Source organism: Dendropsophus ebraccatus, chromosome 2, assembly GCF_027789765.1.
Source record: "Dendropsophus ebraccatus isolate aDenEbr1 chromosome 2, aDenEbr1.pat, whole genome shotgun sequence".
NCBI classification, from domain to species: domain Eukaryota; kingdom Metazoa; phylum Chordata; class Amphibia; order Anura; family Hylidae; genus Dendropsophus; species Dendropsophus ebraccatus.
Window position 1 is genome coordinate 189,440,175 of NC_091455.1, and position 17,380 is coordinate 189,457,554.

General features: G+C 44.9%; 1 protein-coding gene across 2 annotated transcripts in view; it reads right to left on the minus strand.

Moving 5' to 3' along the window:
* Positions 1 to 16,445, minus strand: part of LARP4B (La ribonucleoprotein 4B) — a 59,352-nt gene extending 42,907 nt beyond the window's left edge. The window contains exons 1-2 of one of the 2 annotated variants that reach the window (XM_069958922.1): positions 15,983 to 16,445; positions 1,945 to 2,065 (exon numbers count right to left, since the gene is read on the minus strand). The gene's annotated coding sequence lies outside the window, so the exon portion shown is untranslated. The remainder of the gene's footprint in view (positions 1 to 1,944; positions 2,066 to 15,982) is intronic. The other variant, XM_069958923.1, reaches the window with a different exon arrangement.
* Between the last annotated feature and the right edge of the window lie 935 nt (positions 16,446 to 17,380).

Consider the following 17,380-nt stretch of genomic DNA (forward strand, 5'->3'; position numbering starts at 1 on the left):
GGTTGCGGATCACGTTCTCTTATGTCACTGAGCAGGTGCCATTCAGGCCTTTGGCGTAAAGATGTCCAGATTTAAAGCATGTACATTACTGCAAAGAGAAACAGGCTAGGATCTTTCTTTCTAGCCTGTCATACAGCTATATAGAAGAAATTTACTACTACAAGCGGAGACTCAATGCTTTGAAACAGTCCAAAAGGAAAAGCTATCCGTATATATAAGCCACACAACAGGTCAGTAGCTGTGCCAGCTTTACTGGAGGCTTCTGCACTAGCAATGACCCAATAACTCAACCATTCGCTCTACATACACAGCACTTCTATATATACACTGCATTTCAAGCCTTCAGAAAATAAACATGGGGCTTGGGTCAACTAGTTTCTATATGAACCTATGAATGTTATATATACACAAGTTATCATAACAGAGTACAAGTAAACTAAGCAAAGTACAAGATACCAAAGAGGAAGACCATGGAAGTCATAGCTGTAGGAGGATGAAGTATTTCTTATTCAGTTTCTCAAACACTGACTTTAAAGTGTCACTGTGGTTTTTTTTTTTGTTTTTTGTTTTTTGCAGAAATCAATAGTCCAGGTGATTTTAAGAAACTTTGTAATTTGGTTTATTAGGCAAATATGCCATCATCTGCATTCAAAAAGACCTTCCCCAGGCACCCCCTCCCCCTCCTCGCTCTCATTCACTGCTTATCAGGAAATCTCAACTTTCTTACAGTCAGTGGAGCCCTGTCTGTTCTATGGAGAGGGGAGGGGGGAGGAGGAAGAGAGCAGAGGCAGCAGAGAACCAAGGATTACACAGTGGGAGCTGTGTGAAAGCCGGTATTCAGAGGTCAGTGCTGACTACAGAGAAGATAGCGCGGTGATGTAGCTGTAAATTAACTCTTAGTTGTCCTGTTTTGGTGCCTCATCTTCCTCAACCCCTCCCCTCTCCATAAGAGAACCATGAAGACAGGGGGACAAGCTTTAAACGGCTTTCTTAAAATCGCCTGAACTATTGATTTCTGCAAAAAAAAAAAGTTAGTTAAAGGACAAGTGCTATGAAAAACTTTTTCCCAGTAATTGAAGCACATTACAAAGTTATATAACTGTGTAATATGCTTCAATCACCTATCTGCCTCCCTTCCCTGTCTTTTCCCCCCTCCACCCCCCACCAGGAAGTGTCCTAACTCACACAGACCTGATTACTGTCGTCACCAAGCTCTTCTCTCAGCTCCTTCTCCTGTTACACTAGCCTCCCCCTTCCCCTGCCTTGTCAGGTGACAGGCTTGCTCAGCTCCCATTGGCTAAACTGCAAGCCATCACTTGGAATGGGGAGGGGGGGCTGGTGTAACAGGACCTAGAGCAGCCCTCCTGCTGATGACTCATCCTCACAAGAAGGAGCTGCCTGGTGATGGTGACGACAGTAATCAGGTCTGTGTGAGTCAGGACACTTCCTGGTGGGGGGTGGAGGGGGGAAAAGACAGGGAAGGGAGGCAGATAGGTGATTGAAGCACATTGAAGCACATTACAGAGTTATATAACTTTGTAATGTGCTTCAATTACTGGGAAAAAGTTTTTCATGGCACTAGTCCTTTAACCTCAGCATCCCTTATAGTAGACTACCTGGTCTGGTGGAACTTAGCCTCCAGTACAGAATAGCACCATTCACTGAATAGTAGTGAACCTGCGTTACTGCAGCTCAGCTCCATTTCAAGGAGCAGTAACCAGGCCTGGCCAGTGCCAAATGCTTCCAGGGCTGTTCACTGTGTATAGTGGGCACTTGTCAGCACTCTGAGGATAGGGCATCAAACTTATTGGCTCAGGAAACCCATTTAGATGCATATATAAACGTGTGTATCACTTTGGAAATTTCCCTGAATATATTTATAGCAGAACAAATGCGTGCAGCATGTGATATTGGCCATCATGAGCCCATCAAACATGCACATACCTTGCTCTTCAGCTGTATATGGATTTACAGCTGCTATAGGTGTTCCAATAAATGCAGTAAACTGATGTAAGGTCCAGAAACGTACATGCGTCACACGTCAGACATCCGGCAATGAAGCAACCTGCAAGACGAACAAAAAAAAAATATATGGTAAATATACAATGTACTAGTGTAACATTTTAGTTATTGTTCAAGTCCCCCATCCCTGTGCTAAGAGAATGTGAGCGGTCTTATGTTAAAGCTGGAAGGAAGGAAGGATTAAAAAGCTTCAGCTATTCTCCTTACAACATTCACACTTTTTGCCGTACATGATATTAAATGTTCTGGGAGCGACAAGTGCTGGCCCACATAAGCTCGCTGGATGCCTCCTCATTGTTCAAATAAATGTTCACTGAACTAAGCTCACAGCAGGGATGAAGTATACACAGCCGAGCAAATCCCGTCTCATGCCGCAGCCAGTCTGGAGAGGGAAACCCTGTGTTATCTGCCAGCGGACCCCCACATCGCCTAATCTCTGGTGTAACAGGCCAGCAGCCCCCCACATTGCCTAATCTCTAGTGCAGTATGCCACAGCCATGTTATTACCAGAATGTTGCATTACTATGGCTATAACCAGGATGAGCCCTACTTCCTGCACTAGGACATGGGCTGGGTTCACACTAGCACGATACACACATTTTGGCATCTGCATTAGGCTTTCGCCAGACAAACACTGCATGGCTTTTTTTCCACTGGAAAAAGAAACCGATACGGTACCCAAACACTTAGCGTTTAAAAGCGACTCTGTACCCACAATCTGACCCCCCCCCCCCCCCCCCTGAACCACTTGTACCTTCGGATAGCTGCTTTTAATCCAAGATCTGTCCTGGGCTCAGTTCAGCAGGTGATGCAGTTATTGTCCTAAAAAACAACTTTTAAACTGGCAGCCCCGTGCCCAACGACCGGGGCTTAGATTGTGTATGCATTAGGCTGGCACAACCTCTCTGTCCCTCCTCCCCGCCCTCATCATCATTAGGAATGCTGCAGGCGGAGTGTCTCCTATTCATCACCTGTGTGAATACTGAACATGGGCTGGATTGTTAAGGCACCTGTGCAATGTTCAGACAGGAGAAAATGTTCCAGTGGCATTCCTAATAATGAAGAGAATGGGGAGGAGGGACTGAGGGGTGGTGCAAAGTTAGGGCACAGATATTCTAAGCCTCGGCCGTTGGGCACAGGGCTGCCAGTTTAAAAGTTGTTTTTTTTTAGGACAATAACTGCATCACCTGCCGAACGTACCTCAGGACAGATCTTGGATTAAAAGCAGCTATTCGATGGTACAAGTGGTTTGGGGGGGGGTGGACAGATTGTGGGTACAGAGACACTTTAATTCCCTGTGGCAGCCTATGGCTGTATCCATGTATTCCAGAACTTCTGCAGCCACAGGGAATCAAATGCTGAGCATTTGGGTTCAGATAACGTTGCAGAAGCCAAACATTTTGACAGGTTTGCTCAACACTTGTCACAAGTCCTGGCGCAGCGGAGATCCGATGACGCCAACTGACAGCTGTCACTCCAGGTCATCAGGTTAGTGATCCGGCTTAAGTAATAAAAAAAAAATTTCCCCACTGTTTTTACAGATTTGACTTTAAAAAAGCAGGTGCACCATAGACCAAGAACTTGACTAAAGTTGGTGGGAGATTGGAAGGAGGGGCAACTCCTCCAGGTGCTCTGATTTATATGTGGGGTGCTGACAGAAGAACCCACATGCCCCAACAGCTACTTGTAATACAATACAATCCAGACATGATATGGCAGTCATATAGAAAGGTGCCATGTGTTGCTAGCCATGAAGCCATGAGGCCATGATGCCCAGGTGCCTGTTCTGCATACTGTGTGTAGCCTCAACTACTGTGACTTTGAGACACCTATCTGCATGTCTCTGCAGATAGAATAGATCTGGAGCACATCCTCATATATGCATTGGCAGAAACCCACCTTTTTACAACATTTCTGCAGGACACTAGACAATGCAACACGTCCCTAAATCTACTGGGATTTTTTCTGTCTAAATAAGATTTCATCTACATAATATCACAAGGAGCTCCACAACCCTGACCAAGGAAGATCAAGAGCTCAAGACACGCTGCCTATTGAAGATCACTTGATCACTTTAGATATAGGGTTTATTGCTAATGGGATGAGTGAAAGGCACTAATCCAAAGCTGGAAAACCCTTGTCATCTGTTCCTGCGATGTGACCTCACGCTCTTGTTATTCCATGCATTCGCTGTCTTTCTGGCACAGCGCTGAGGTGCAGTCACAGGGCCCTGAGCTTACACAGCACAAATAGCTGGTGTCTCTCATCGCTGGACACATCCCAGCCCAGACCTCCCACCATACATCATAAAGTATATAATAAAAACATGACTAAGAGGAATCAATGGATTCCTATCAAAGGAAAACACTTGGATTAAAGAAAATACATACACCTAGGATGTCCAAGGTTACACTCACCAGCTTGTTTTTTTTTTACAGGCTAAACACAATATTTCCTACATCTACCTGTACAAACATGGGCTTAAAGGGATTGTGCAGGCTTTGAAGAAACGTGAAGATCCAACATAGGAAAATTCCACAGCTCCTTGTGGTGGTAAGGAAAACTTTATTGGTACATACAAAAATAAAAACTGATTAAAACCGCGCCGACGCGTTGCGGAGGCAACCCTCCTTAATCATGGCAATTGTTTTCCTTACCACCACAAGGAGCTGTGGAATTTTCCTATGTTGGATCTGCACATACGGGATACGGCCCGCACCTTTATTCATGTGCTCCAGCTTTCCTGAGAACCGTGCTACAGTTGCATCTCTACTCGTGTGGGGTGAGCTGATCCCCAAGTTCCATGTACCAATTTGAAGAAACGTGGTCGCTTTCTTCCACAAAACAGCACCTTCATCTTTAGTTCGGGGGTGGGTTTGAAGCTCAGTTCCATTGAAGTGAATGGAGCCAAACTGTAATACCACAAACAGTCTGAGGAGAGGGGTGGCGCTGTTTTTTCAAAGCTGTAACTGTGCTTTTTTTAATTCTGGATAATTCCTTTAAAAGGGACAAATACCCAGTGGGGTCAAACAGTTTACTGAGATAACTGCATTTTTGCATCTGTTACATCTCAAACCCACTGCGTTTTGCTGAGGTTTTATAGCAAGCCTATAGCTACATGGCACAACCTTAATATTTGTGCAATGTCTAGGACTGCTTGTAGTGCAAATGTGAAAAAAAAGATGCAAAGTCACAAGCAGGTTACAGCCGTATACTACTTGCATTGAAATCAATACAACTTACAACCATAAATTCTATAAAACTTGGATATTGGGTGCCTTGCATTGCAGCCACATTATGTTGCCATGCGTTGTCACAATGCAACATTGCGATTTTCATGTTGCATGACCAAATTCGCTGTATAGCCCTAGCCTCAATAAAGTGCATGTAACAGTAGTGTGTCAATATACCCTAAAGTCCCTATGGCCGACACCTGTGAAGAACCTTCAGTAAGGATCCCTGGCCAGCAGTGATATTATGTAATGTCTTTGGATGCAGTTCAGACACAAAGCATAGTTTCTGGTTTGATAATTCCCACTGAACACAGTGAATGCTCCTTTCATTCCTCGGGAAAAAAAAAACACATAAGAGGAGCACGGAGAAATGCTGGTGTAACATTAGCCTACGGCAAATACCCAGCGCGCTCATTGGTACCGTTCACATGATAACATCAAGCGATAGCACATCTAAGAGACGACTCGGGAAAACATCACACTGCAAAACGTGATCTCTGGTCTGAGAATATATACAGCGAGGGGACCCCCACCGGTAAAAGCTTCTCATCCTGATCCCCACGTTATTACATATTTTACAGTCCGTCTACAGGACAGAATTGGTGTTAGTGAGTTGCTGGCAGCAGCAAAGAGAGGATGCAGCAGACGCAGTGCAGGTTCTGGAGGAGCTGACAGATCACAATCCAGCTGACAAAGAACAAAAAAAAAAAAAAGAAAATCAGGAGGTCAAAGGGTAAAATCTATGTTACCGTGTATAGAAAATCTGGGCCTGGCAGTAATGTTGCCCACCTATGATTGCCGTTTTGGGGCTAATGCTGCCTCTCCTTGTTGGCACTATATACCCCATTACATCAGCAGCTCCATATTCCATTCCCATTGTTTGTAGGGAGTGTGGAAACAGCTGAGCGGACAGAAATTAGCCCATCAGCCATAAAAATGTGCACATTTTATTATTACGGATGATAATACAATAAAATAAAAAAGCCGAGGGCTGGACAAATCCCAAGAATGCAGCACCTAGAAAACTACCAGTGGCGCCAAGGACTTCCACCACAACACGTGGCACAAGGGGCACAAGGGGCTGCCATCCATCTCTCCACACATCCTGAAAAGTAAATCTGCCTAGTTACACAGACGGAAAACTAACAGCATTGCTGCATAACTAATAAAGAGAAAAAACAACAAGCAAGAAACACAATGGGATCTGTAATAGCATTCATATGGGAAAGCCTAGTACAAAATGTAAAGGGCTATTCTGGTGTCTGACAGCTTATATCAGAGGTAGGGAACCTTGGCTCTCCAGCTGTTGCAAAACTACAACTCCCATTATGCCTGGACAGCCAAAGCTTTAGCTGTCCAGGCATGATGGGAGTTGTAGTTTTTGAGCAGCTGGAGAGCCAAGGTTCCCTACCCCTGGCTTATATTGATAGGCTCCATTACCCAGACAGGATTAGTAAGAGTTCCAAAAGTCAGGTTCAGGTCTACAGCGTACAACAGAGATATATACGTCATAATTAGTATTGAGCGAACTTGCCGAACAGATCGGGTTTGGCAATGTTCTCCGTACCTGAACTCTTGGCACCTGAGACCTGGCGAGGGGAGAAGTTGGATGCTGCCCTGGGCCTCCAGGATGACATGGATAGAGCCCATGGCATCAGACGCATCACAACTGTATATTTAATTTTAATCTGTCATTCTGCATAAGAAAGTACAATAGACAAGTTTCCAATGCAGTAATATACTATTATATGGATGCCCTAGTGTATGTGAAATACGAAAAATAAAAAATAAAAAAAGCTAGATGAGTACAGTGTCGCCAATCACATGCTAACAATGCTCATTACCTCAGTATATTACCATACAGAGTGAATGGAGTGTTTGGCAATACACCCTGTTTACATGATGGGTAGGGGTCCAAGCAATTGTACCTCTTATGGACCTGCTCACTGTAATTTCTTGCCTTTATGTGACAATTTTAGTGACTGGGGAATTACGTCCATTTTACTTTCCCTTTTGATCTATTAAGCTGAGGTGCCATGATGCAGTCAGTGTCTCCTTTTGCCTAATTTGAGAAGCTTCGCGTTTATAGAGTTGTAAAGTCTAATGTGAATAAAGCTCCTTGAACTCGGCCATAAACACGTCCTAAGCGTGAACCATAAATTATGTCATCATAACAAATTGCCAAGAAAGTGGCGCTGTGATCTGTAATACTAGGTGCCGGCCTATGGCTCTTCATCCAATGAAGTGTAAAAGAGAAATGGCCTATAGGTTATATCTATGAGGACTTCGATCCATAGCTAACCTCTGTCGTGCCTCTCATATCTGTCCTGACAACCTGGCCCTGTTGACTACACGCTGCGGATTTCCTTGTGTGAACATACCTCAACGGTGTAAAATAAAAAGAAACGTAAGTATTGACATACAGAGATAATGTTGATGAAGAGGAGAAGTGTCTGGAAAAGCCACTAGCTAAGAATCCTGAATGAGACGTCTTTGTATCTGTGAGACGTGTTCATTGGGTGTCAGCCTGGACCGGCGTCATAACGGTGATATACAAATAACGTGATATCAAAACGCAAATAATGACAGGTCGGAACTCGGCATGAATATGTATAACCTGTGTGACAATGCAAGTGACATAAGATCCAAGAATAGAAACCAAGGCAGCCTATAGGAACGGCATGAACGTCCAGAGCATTTGTAACCCTGAGGCTGGACTGGTCGGGCTCACAATCTGCTCAGCGCTCCTGTCTATGGTTTGTTTGCAGTAGCTGGGAGTCCTTGTCTGTAACCAGTGGATTGCGGTGGACCGTGATGGTCACACCGTACAAGCTGACAGTCTACACTATTCTGCATCAACCGTTTCATGGTTTTGCAATACTCATTAAGTAATATAAACAGTAAAAAGCGACGTCCACAAGGAAGGAGAGGACATTAAATTAATTAATAGTGGAAATGCCCAAATATCATGTGTGCTAAACAACAAGCTGTATGGTATACTACAACCCTAATACCAACAAGGCCAGAATCACTATAGTGTTGTCAGATCATTGTTCAATATGAGGGTTTAACATGGATATTCAGCCTATAACTGATGGCTTGTCCAATATTAGAGGGTCCGACCTCCGGCACCTGTATGAAGGGGCTCAGGAGCTCATGCAAGTGCTGTTGTCTCCTCAGTGTTTACATTGGTTTGTGCTTGTACAATTAAGCCTCTATTCCATGGAGCGATTATCGGCCATTACGGCTGAAAGTCGTCCTGTGGAATAGAAGGCAACGGTCAGCCGACATCATTCATGTCGGCTGATCGTTGCGTCGTTTGTCTTTCAAACATGTTGAAAAACAATCGACTCATACAGCAACGATCTGCTGCCGCCACACCCTGAAATAGGAGCGGCGGCAACAGACCGCTGCTGTATGCTATGGGCTGCAGGGACGATCTAGCGATTCACCCTCTCATCTCCAGTTTAGGTGTGGTTTGCAATTAAGCTCCATTTACTTCAATGGAAATTATTTTGAAACCCCACCCATTCTGGAGACAAGAAAGGGGGAGAAGTGGCCATGTTTTTGTAGCGCTGGATAATGGCTCATAATTATTGCATTAGGCTCGCGTCACATCTGTGTCACGGCTCCTGGACACTACAATGCAGTGCTGGATCCAATGGATAATGAAGATAATACCAGGGCACAGAAAACTCACTGACTTTCAATTGGATCTGATAGAACTTGGGTTTTGGTTCCCCTAAACCCACATAAATGTATGCATAATAATACAGCACCCATATAGGACACCAGTGTAATAGTATACTGTATATACGGAAGTTCACAGAGACCCCCCCCAAGAAGAAGAAAAAAAAAAACACGTTCCTTCAGATGCCATATAAAAACTATTATGCCATCATACAGCCACAAATTACAAAGTTTATTTGATAGAAATTTATTTCCGTCAGAGTAACACTTAAATACAGTTGTTACTTGTAGGCAAATACCTTTTGGCAGTGGTGTGTGACTGATTCAAAACTACAAGTCCCAGCATACCAGGAGTTGTAGTTTTGAAACAGCTGGAAAGCCACAGATTGGAGATCACTGACCTAATAAGACAATATAGGGAAATGCTTTCAATGAATCATGGCAATAATAAATTATATTAAAGTCCTGAAGACTGTAGCAGGTGACTGACGTCAGTGAATACCAACAAAGCACTAGTCATCTATGACAGACACTGATAACTTCCTGATTCTTAATAATAATCAATAAATAGGAATTGTTTATAAAAGGAAGCAATGCAGAATTCAGGGATTCTTGACCAACATGCCGCACTGAAACCAACTATAAAATACAAATAAAATAAATTAATTAATAAATAAAAAAAAAAAAAATATATATATATATATATATATATATATATATATATATATATATATATATATATTTTATTTTTTTTTTTTATTAAAAACGTCCATGGCGTGAAATGGGATGTGTAAAATATTCATCTGAAGACAGAAGCTTTTTAATTTGCACTTTTAGGAAACAAATAGTCAGCGACCATAACCTAATTTGTTTTTTTTTGCTCTACAGGAAAAGGTGAAGATCTTTCTTTGTAATATAGCGTGTCAGCGTCTATAGCCAAGTCAGTCTAAAGCATGTGTGTACAAAAAAATAAAAAAGCACACAAGTCTGATCCATGCTTACCACGCGTTAACTTAGTCACTGTTCGAGCACACATGGAACTCGCTACGGCTGACACTGAGCCGGCCTCTAATATCTGTCTGCAGTATTTATCATGGGCTGTGACATTTTATTACAGGAACCTGTCTCAGCCATCACTCAACTTAATGAATTTTTACCCATAGCCAGAAACTGTTCCTGACATAGAATTTACAAGACCGTCCCTATCCCCATAGTAATTTGAGGGTCGGTATCAATAATTGCTTTCTACCTGCCTGGGAACAAGGACAGCAACACACACATTGCGTCCAGGCCTGCGTCACATCAATTGCAGAATGACAGCGCTGCATTATTTCACCGCAGATCAATGGAGACGCAGTTACCAGGCAGTGTCAGCGCATTCCGTCATATCACCACTCCCTGAATACAGACTGCTATCGATTGTGCCTGTACTCTGCTGACAGCACCTGATCTTAGAGTTAAGGTCCTATTCCACGGGCCGAGGAAGGCCCGATCAACGATGTAAACGAGCGGCGATCTGCTAGATTGCCGCTCGTTTACTGGGCCTATTCCACGGCCCGATGATCGTTGAGCGAGGGCTGCAAGGACATAGTTACCGATGTCCTTGCAGCATCATACATTACCTGGCTGCAGGGCTTGTCCTCCGCTCCGTCTCCCCTTCTGAATGGCCGGTCAGCTGACAGGCCACACTCAGCCAATCACAGGCCGCGGCGGTCCCGGCCTGTGATTGGCTGAGCGCTCCGTCAGCTGACCGGCCATTCAGAAGATAGAGCGCGCGGGACCCGGGGATGAAGACAGCGCAGAGAAGAAGCCCTGCAGCCAGGTAATGTATGATGATGATGCTGCTGCCGTTTCTTCTCAAATCGTCGGTCGCCCGCCGCGCACCGCTATTCAACCGTAGCGATGCGCGGTGGGGGATCGATGATTTTAGGTCTGGCCCTAAATTAACGATCAGCCGATGACACGATCATCGGCTGATCGTTCTCTCTATTTCACCCAACGATAATCGGCCGAATCGGGCCAAATGGGTCCGATTCGGCCGATTATCGTTACTGTGGAATAGGGCCCTTAGGGTGCATTTACACAGAAAGATTTATCTGACAGATTTTGGAAGCCAAAGCCAGGAATGCATTAAAAAAAAAGAAAAAAAAAAGGAGGATAGATCCCAGTCTTTCCTTTATGACATGATCCCGGTTTATAGTCTGCTCCTGGTTTTGGCTTCAAAGATCTGTCAGATAAATCTGTCTGTGTAAACTCACCATAACGCTGCGTTTACACAGAAAGATTATCTGACAGATTATCTGCCAAAGATTTGAAGCCAAAGCCAGGAATGGATTTGAAAAGAGGAGAAATCTCAGGCTTTCCTGTATGACCTGATCTCTGTTTATAGTCTATTCCTGGTTTTGGCTTCAAATCTTTGGCAGATAATCTGTCAGATAATCTTTCTGTGTAAACGCACCATTATGCTAAGTTTACACAGAGCGATAATTGGCATGATCGTACGATTAACGATTTCGAAGTAACGTTTTTTTTTTTTTATAACGATCAGTGTTTAGATGGAACGATATATCGTACAGAAAATTTGTTTTGCGATCACTTAAGCCTATCTCACACAGGTAAAATCAGTGAACGACTGTTTACACAGAACGATCGGCGAATTTTTTGCTAACGACGGACGATTTAAGAACATGTTAAAAGATCAAAATGAACAATTTATCGATCGTTCGCCGCGTTTACACGTACGATTATCGTTCGAATATAGCGAAAATTCGCCCGATAATTGTTCCGTGTAAACGTAGCATAACTCTCTGGCCTAGTTTTCATATCATCTTAGGGAAGCTCTGAGAAGTCTGGCGAAAATTTTTCATTAAAGTATTGTATTGCCCCCCAATAGTTAAACAAATCCCCAATTTACACTTATTACGGCTTTTTTCCCTGCACTTACTACTTCATCAAGGCTTCACTTCCTGGATAACATGGTGATGTCACTTCCTGGATAACATGGTGATGTCACTTCCTGGATAACATGGTGATGTCACTTCCTGGATAACATGGTGATGTCACTTCCTGGATAACATGGTGATGTCACTTCCTGGATAACATGGTGATGTCACTTCCTGGATAACATGGTGATGTCACTTCCTGGATAACATGGTGATGTCACGACCCGACTCCAAGGGCTGTGCGAGCTGTGGCTGCTGGAGAGGATGATGGCAGGGGGACACTGAGGGACACAGGGCACTGGAGGGACACTGAGCATCCCTCTGCCATCATCCTCTCCAGCAGCCACAGCCCTGGGAGTCAGGTCATGACATCCCCATGTTATCCAGAAAGTGACATCCCCATGTTATCCAGAAAGTGACATCCCCATGTTATCCAGAAAGTGACATCCCCATGTTATCCAGAAAGTGACATCCATGTTATCCAGAAAGTGACATCCTCATGTTATCCAGAAAGTGACATCCCCATGTTATCCAGAAAGTGACATCCCCATGTTATCCAGGAAGTAAAGCCTTGATGCAGTAGTAAGTGCAGGGGAAAAAAAAAAGCACTTTATAAGCATTTCCCGTAATAAGTGTATATTGGGGATTTGTATAATTTTTGGGAGTAAATACAATAATTCAATAAAAAATTGAAGGGTATGTTCACAGAGTTTACCTGGGGATTAAAAAAAAAGTAAAATAAAATTATATGTATATCAGTAGTCTCCAAGCTGTGGTGAAACTACAAATCCCAGTATGCCGAGTCTTATAGTTATGCAACAGCTTAAGAGCCATAGGTCGGGTAACACTGACCTATGGTATTATACTAAAGTACTGAGTATCTCATACAGTGAAACCTAGAATTGCACTGAAAAGTGGTCCAAGGTGACGTATGTTGGACTGAATATCTGTCACATACAATCTGGCTTGGATAAGCGGAGGGTCTTCTGGACTCGCTGTACATAGATGAGTCCTTAGCAGACATGAAAGGGTTATCTTAGCCATATGACTCCACAAATAAGGAACACTACTCATCATGGGATTTGCTAAGACGCATCACATGTCCCCTCTGACACTTCCTGCCGGCTGAAGGCTCCTTCATATAGAAATTACCATGGCAGTGAAAATAATAGAGCTAGGTTCTGCATGTTACAGCAAAGCATCAAAGTAATCCCACAGCTAAGTCCATACACACTGCACATTATGACGTGAATGAGAGCGGCTAGAGAACACTTGGGGTACACATACAGGGTTCTTACATACTCTAGTTTTATTCAAGAATGAATAAAAAGATGACGGATTGGAAACAGGAAAGGTCTACCACCAACTGATACGTAGCTAAGTGAAGGACTCGGCAAGTCCACATTTACTTTATATTGTTTTAGATCTATTTAAAGGGGAAGTCCGAAATTTTTTATTTAAGTATTGTATTGCCCCAAAAGTTTTAAAAATCACCAATATACACTTATTACGGGAAATGCTTATAAAGTGCTTTTTCCCCTGCACTTACTACTGCATCAAGGCCTCACTTCCTGGATAACATGGTGATGTCACTTCCTGGATAACATGGTGATGTCACTTCCTGGATAACATGGTGATGTCACAACCCGACTCCTAGATCTGTGTGGGCTGTGGCTGCTGGAGAGGATGATGTCAGAGGGACACAGGGCACTGGAGGGACACTAAGCATCCCTCTGCCATCATTCTCTTTAGCAGCCACAGCCTGCACAGCTCTGGGAGTCGGGTTGTGACATCACCATTTTATCCAGGAAGTGACATCACCATGTTATCCAGGAAGTGAAGCCTTGATGCAGAAGTGCAGGGAAAAAAAAGCACTTTATAAGCATTTCCCGTAATAACTGTATATTGGGGATTTGTATAACTTTTGGGGGGCAATACAATTCTTTAATAAAAATTTTCACCGGACTTCTCCTTTAAGTGACAGCTGCTCAGCACTACATATCCCCTATAGCAGGAGTGTCAAATTTTCATTGTTCCAGCTGTTGCAAAACTACAATTCCCATCATGCCTGGGCAGACAAAGCTTTATCATGTGACACCCATCACACACAGGCACCAGCACTCACCCACTTCATAGGAAAACATGATGTTTTGCAATAGTTACTTCTCATGTACAAAGAATAAGTAAAGTATTTCGCGTTTTTCTAACCAAGCCTGGACAGATGCTATTACAGCTACACTGGCACAACCATCAGTCATCTACCCGATAAGCGGAGCTTCTGTTGCCCCCTATGGGGCATTTTGTCCAGAAGCTCCAGTATAGCAGCGGCTGCTCCGTGGGTCACTGGACATGAAGCAGATAAATCAGCAATCCATGCATTGTCTTGTAGAAGTAGCTTTGCGTTCCTTGAGGAGTCTGGGAGATCGTCTTACATCTGAGATCTTGAAGAATCAAAACGACTTTACAAGACTGAATGAATTGACGGCCGATTCACTAGATTCAGGTTTGGCGACTTGCTGGAGATTTGTTCTGCTCTAGTTAGGATCATTCTGTCTTTGGAGAAGTCACAGTTGTGTTTTTTTTCTTATGTAGCAAAAATAAAAATATTGCTCAAACCTGTAAAATGAAACCAATAAGAATGTAACCAACCCCGGAAATGAGCGTCCAGTGGGAAGCTCATCTGTAACAATGTATGTCTACCTGTCATCCCATCTGTACTCAACCAGGTGACTGACCAATAATAATAGTGATCACCTAGACCAGTGCTGCCTAATCTGCAGCTGCTGCAACTACGACCCCCATCATACACAACAGTGGCCAGATCCTTATCAGCTAAATGTCACAACTAACAATGAGGAAGGTGGTGACCCACAGGCACTTCCTACAGCATTGTTCCGCAACCCTTGCCATCTGGCTGTTGTAAAACTACAACTCCCAATATGCTTTGACAGGCCTTCAGCCGCTGCTCTCTCCCCCTATACTTTACACTGCAGCCGCTACTCTCCCCCCCTATACTATACACTGCAGCCGCTGCTCTCTCCCCCCCCCCTATACACTGCAGCCGCTGCTCTCTCCCCCCTATATTATACACTGCAGCTGCCGCTCTCTTCCCCTATACTATACACTGCAGCTGCCGCTCTCTCCCCCTATACTATACACTGCAGCTGCCGCTCTCTCCCCCCCTATACTATACACTGCAGCCGCTGCTCTCTCCCCCCCTATACTATACACTGCAGCCGCTGCTCTCTCCCCCTATACACTGCAGCCGCTGCTCTCTCCCCCCTATATTATACACTGCAGCTGCCGCTCTCTCCCCCCTATACTATACACTGCAGCCGCTGCTCCCCCCCCCCCCCTATATTATACCAGCTCTAGATCAGTGCTCATAAACCCATAGCACACTGGCTGCTACAAAACTACAACTCCCATCATGCACTGTCAACCAAGACACCAGAAGTCTTGCAACAGCTGGATCACCACAACACTAACATATTGCCTTTGGGTGCCTGGCCATGCTGGGGGTTGTAGTTCTGGCAGCTGGATCCCCACAACACTAACATATTGCCTTTGGGTGCCTGGCCATGCTGGGGGTTGTAGTTCTGGCAGCTGGATCCCCACAACACTAACATATTGCCTTTGGGTGCCTGGCCATGCTGGGGGTTGTAGTTCTGGCAGCTGGATCCCCACAACACTAACATATTGCCTTTGGGTGCCTGGCCATGCTGGGGGTTGTAGTTCTGGCAGCTGGATCCCCACAACACTAACCTACATCCTTCAGCTGCCTGGCCATGCTGGGGGTTGTAGTTCTGTAACACCTGGAGAGTCGCAGGCTGTGAGCACAGACCTGGATGTCTCCTGAGATGATGAGGGTTGTTGTTGGTGCGGATGATGGATTATGGATGCATACGGGCAGATCCTGTCAGGGTAATAGTACTGTGGATGCTGGGCGCTATTGTCCGCTGTTATCAGCCATACAGTGTCCGGGGTGTGCAGGGTGATGTCCGCCCCGGTGTGAGGTGATGGGGGAGGGGAGGCTGCGGAGGATGGAGGTCCGGGCCGGGCGGACAGGGCGGGGGGCGGTGCGGCCGGTCTCACCTGCTCGCTGTCAGGTCTTGGCCTTCCTGCCTCGCAGTCCCCGGCCTCCTCCGCCTCCTCTCTCGGACGTTTCCCCTCGGGTGGGCGGCTGTTAGACGGCGGAGGAGGAAGAAGAAGCAATAGTCGGTTCCGTCACGACGGAAGCAGAAAAGAGACGCACGCCGCGCTCTGCCCGCAGGGGAACAGCCGAGGAGACTGTGAGGGGAGAGCCTGGACGTCCAGGAGCGGCGCTGCGGGGGAGAGGGCGGCGGCGGCTGGCTATGGTGGCGGCGGGACGCCCGCAGTTATCACGACAATTTCTCTATCCCGTAAAAAAAGGAGGAGGACGAAAAAAACCCGAGACAGTGTAACTTCCTGCGCCCGCCGGAAGTCCCGCCTCCGTTGTCTCCACCTATTGGCCGTCGCGAAGGGGGGGCTGGGTAAGAACGCCGCGGCTCCGAGCGCACTGCGCCTGACGCAGGGAACCGCCGCTGACGTCACGGGGAAGTCCGGAGACGCTGAGTGGGCGGAGTCTGGCTGGGGCAGGGATCTCCTCCCAATTCCGTCTGTCCCCCTAGCAACAGGTGACGCGGGAGGGAGCGCCTTATTAATTGGTGGAGCCGAGGAACGGGCGCGGGTAGCGGCCCCACACGGTGCCCGGAGCGTCTGCAGAACATTTTTTTTATTTATTTTTTTTATTTGATTACCTCAGGACAAATCCTTTAAATAGAGAGAAATAAAAAAAATAGTTTTTATGCTAAACATGATTTAAAAAAAAAAAAAGATTATTTACCAATTTATGATTATTATTATAAACTAACTAAGCTGAGACTTCCTGTTCTGCCTGTGATGATAAGGAGGAGACTGCTGGAAAGTGAGCTGGACAGCATTACAGCAACAGGTGATGCAAGTAGAAAGAGAAGACAAGGGCAGCTCCGCCTCCAGCTCTCTAAAATAACCTCCATAAAGGTCACAGAGCATGCCCAGACACCTTTCCAGTTTATGTTGATGGGACAGCTCCTGTCTATTGTTGTCTTTGTGGGGCTTCCTGTAAAGCATTTCTCTAAATGCTGTTTAAAAGTTTATCTGTTGTTGTTTTGTTGTCATCTTCTAAGAACGGTAACTCTTCCATTACATTTTGAGAACCACAGGTGGGCTTGTATTTGCCGGATTAATAAAACTATGTAATGACATCCTTTAAAATGTGCTGGGAAACATTATATATATATATATATATATATATATATATATATATATATATATATATACATACAGTTACTGATTTCAATAAAGGAGAAGTCCGGGCAGGGAGATTTTTTTTAAAAGTGCCAAGGAGGGGGAAGATGAATAAAATAACATGTACTTACCTCCCGGGCTCCATCGCCTCTCTGGTCCCTGACTGCTTCCTGGTTTGACAGG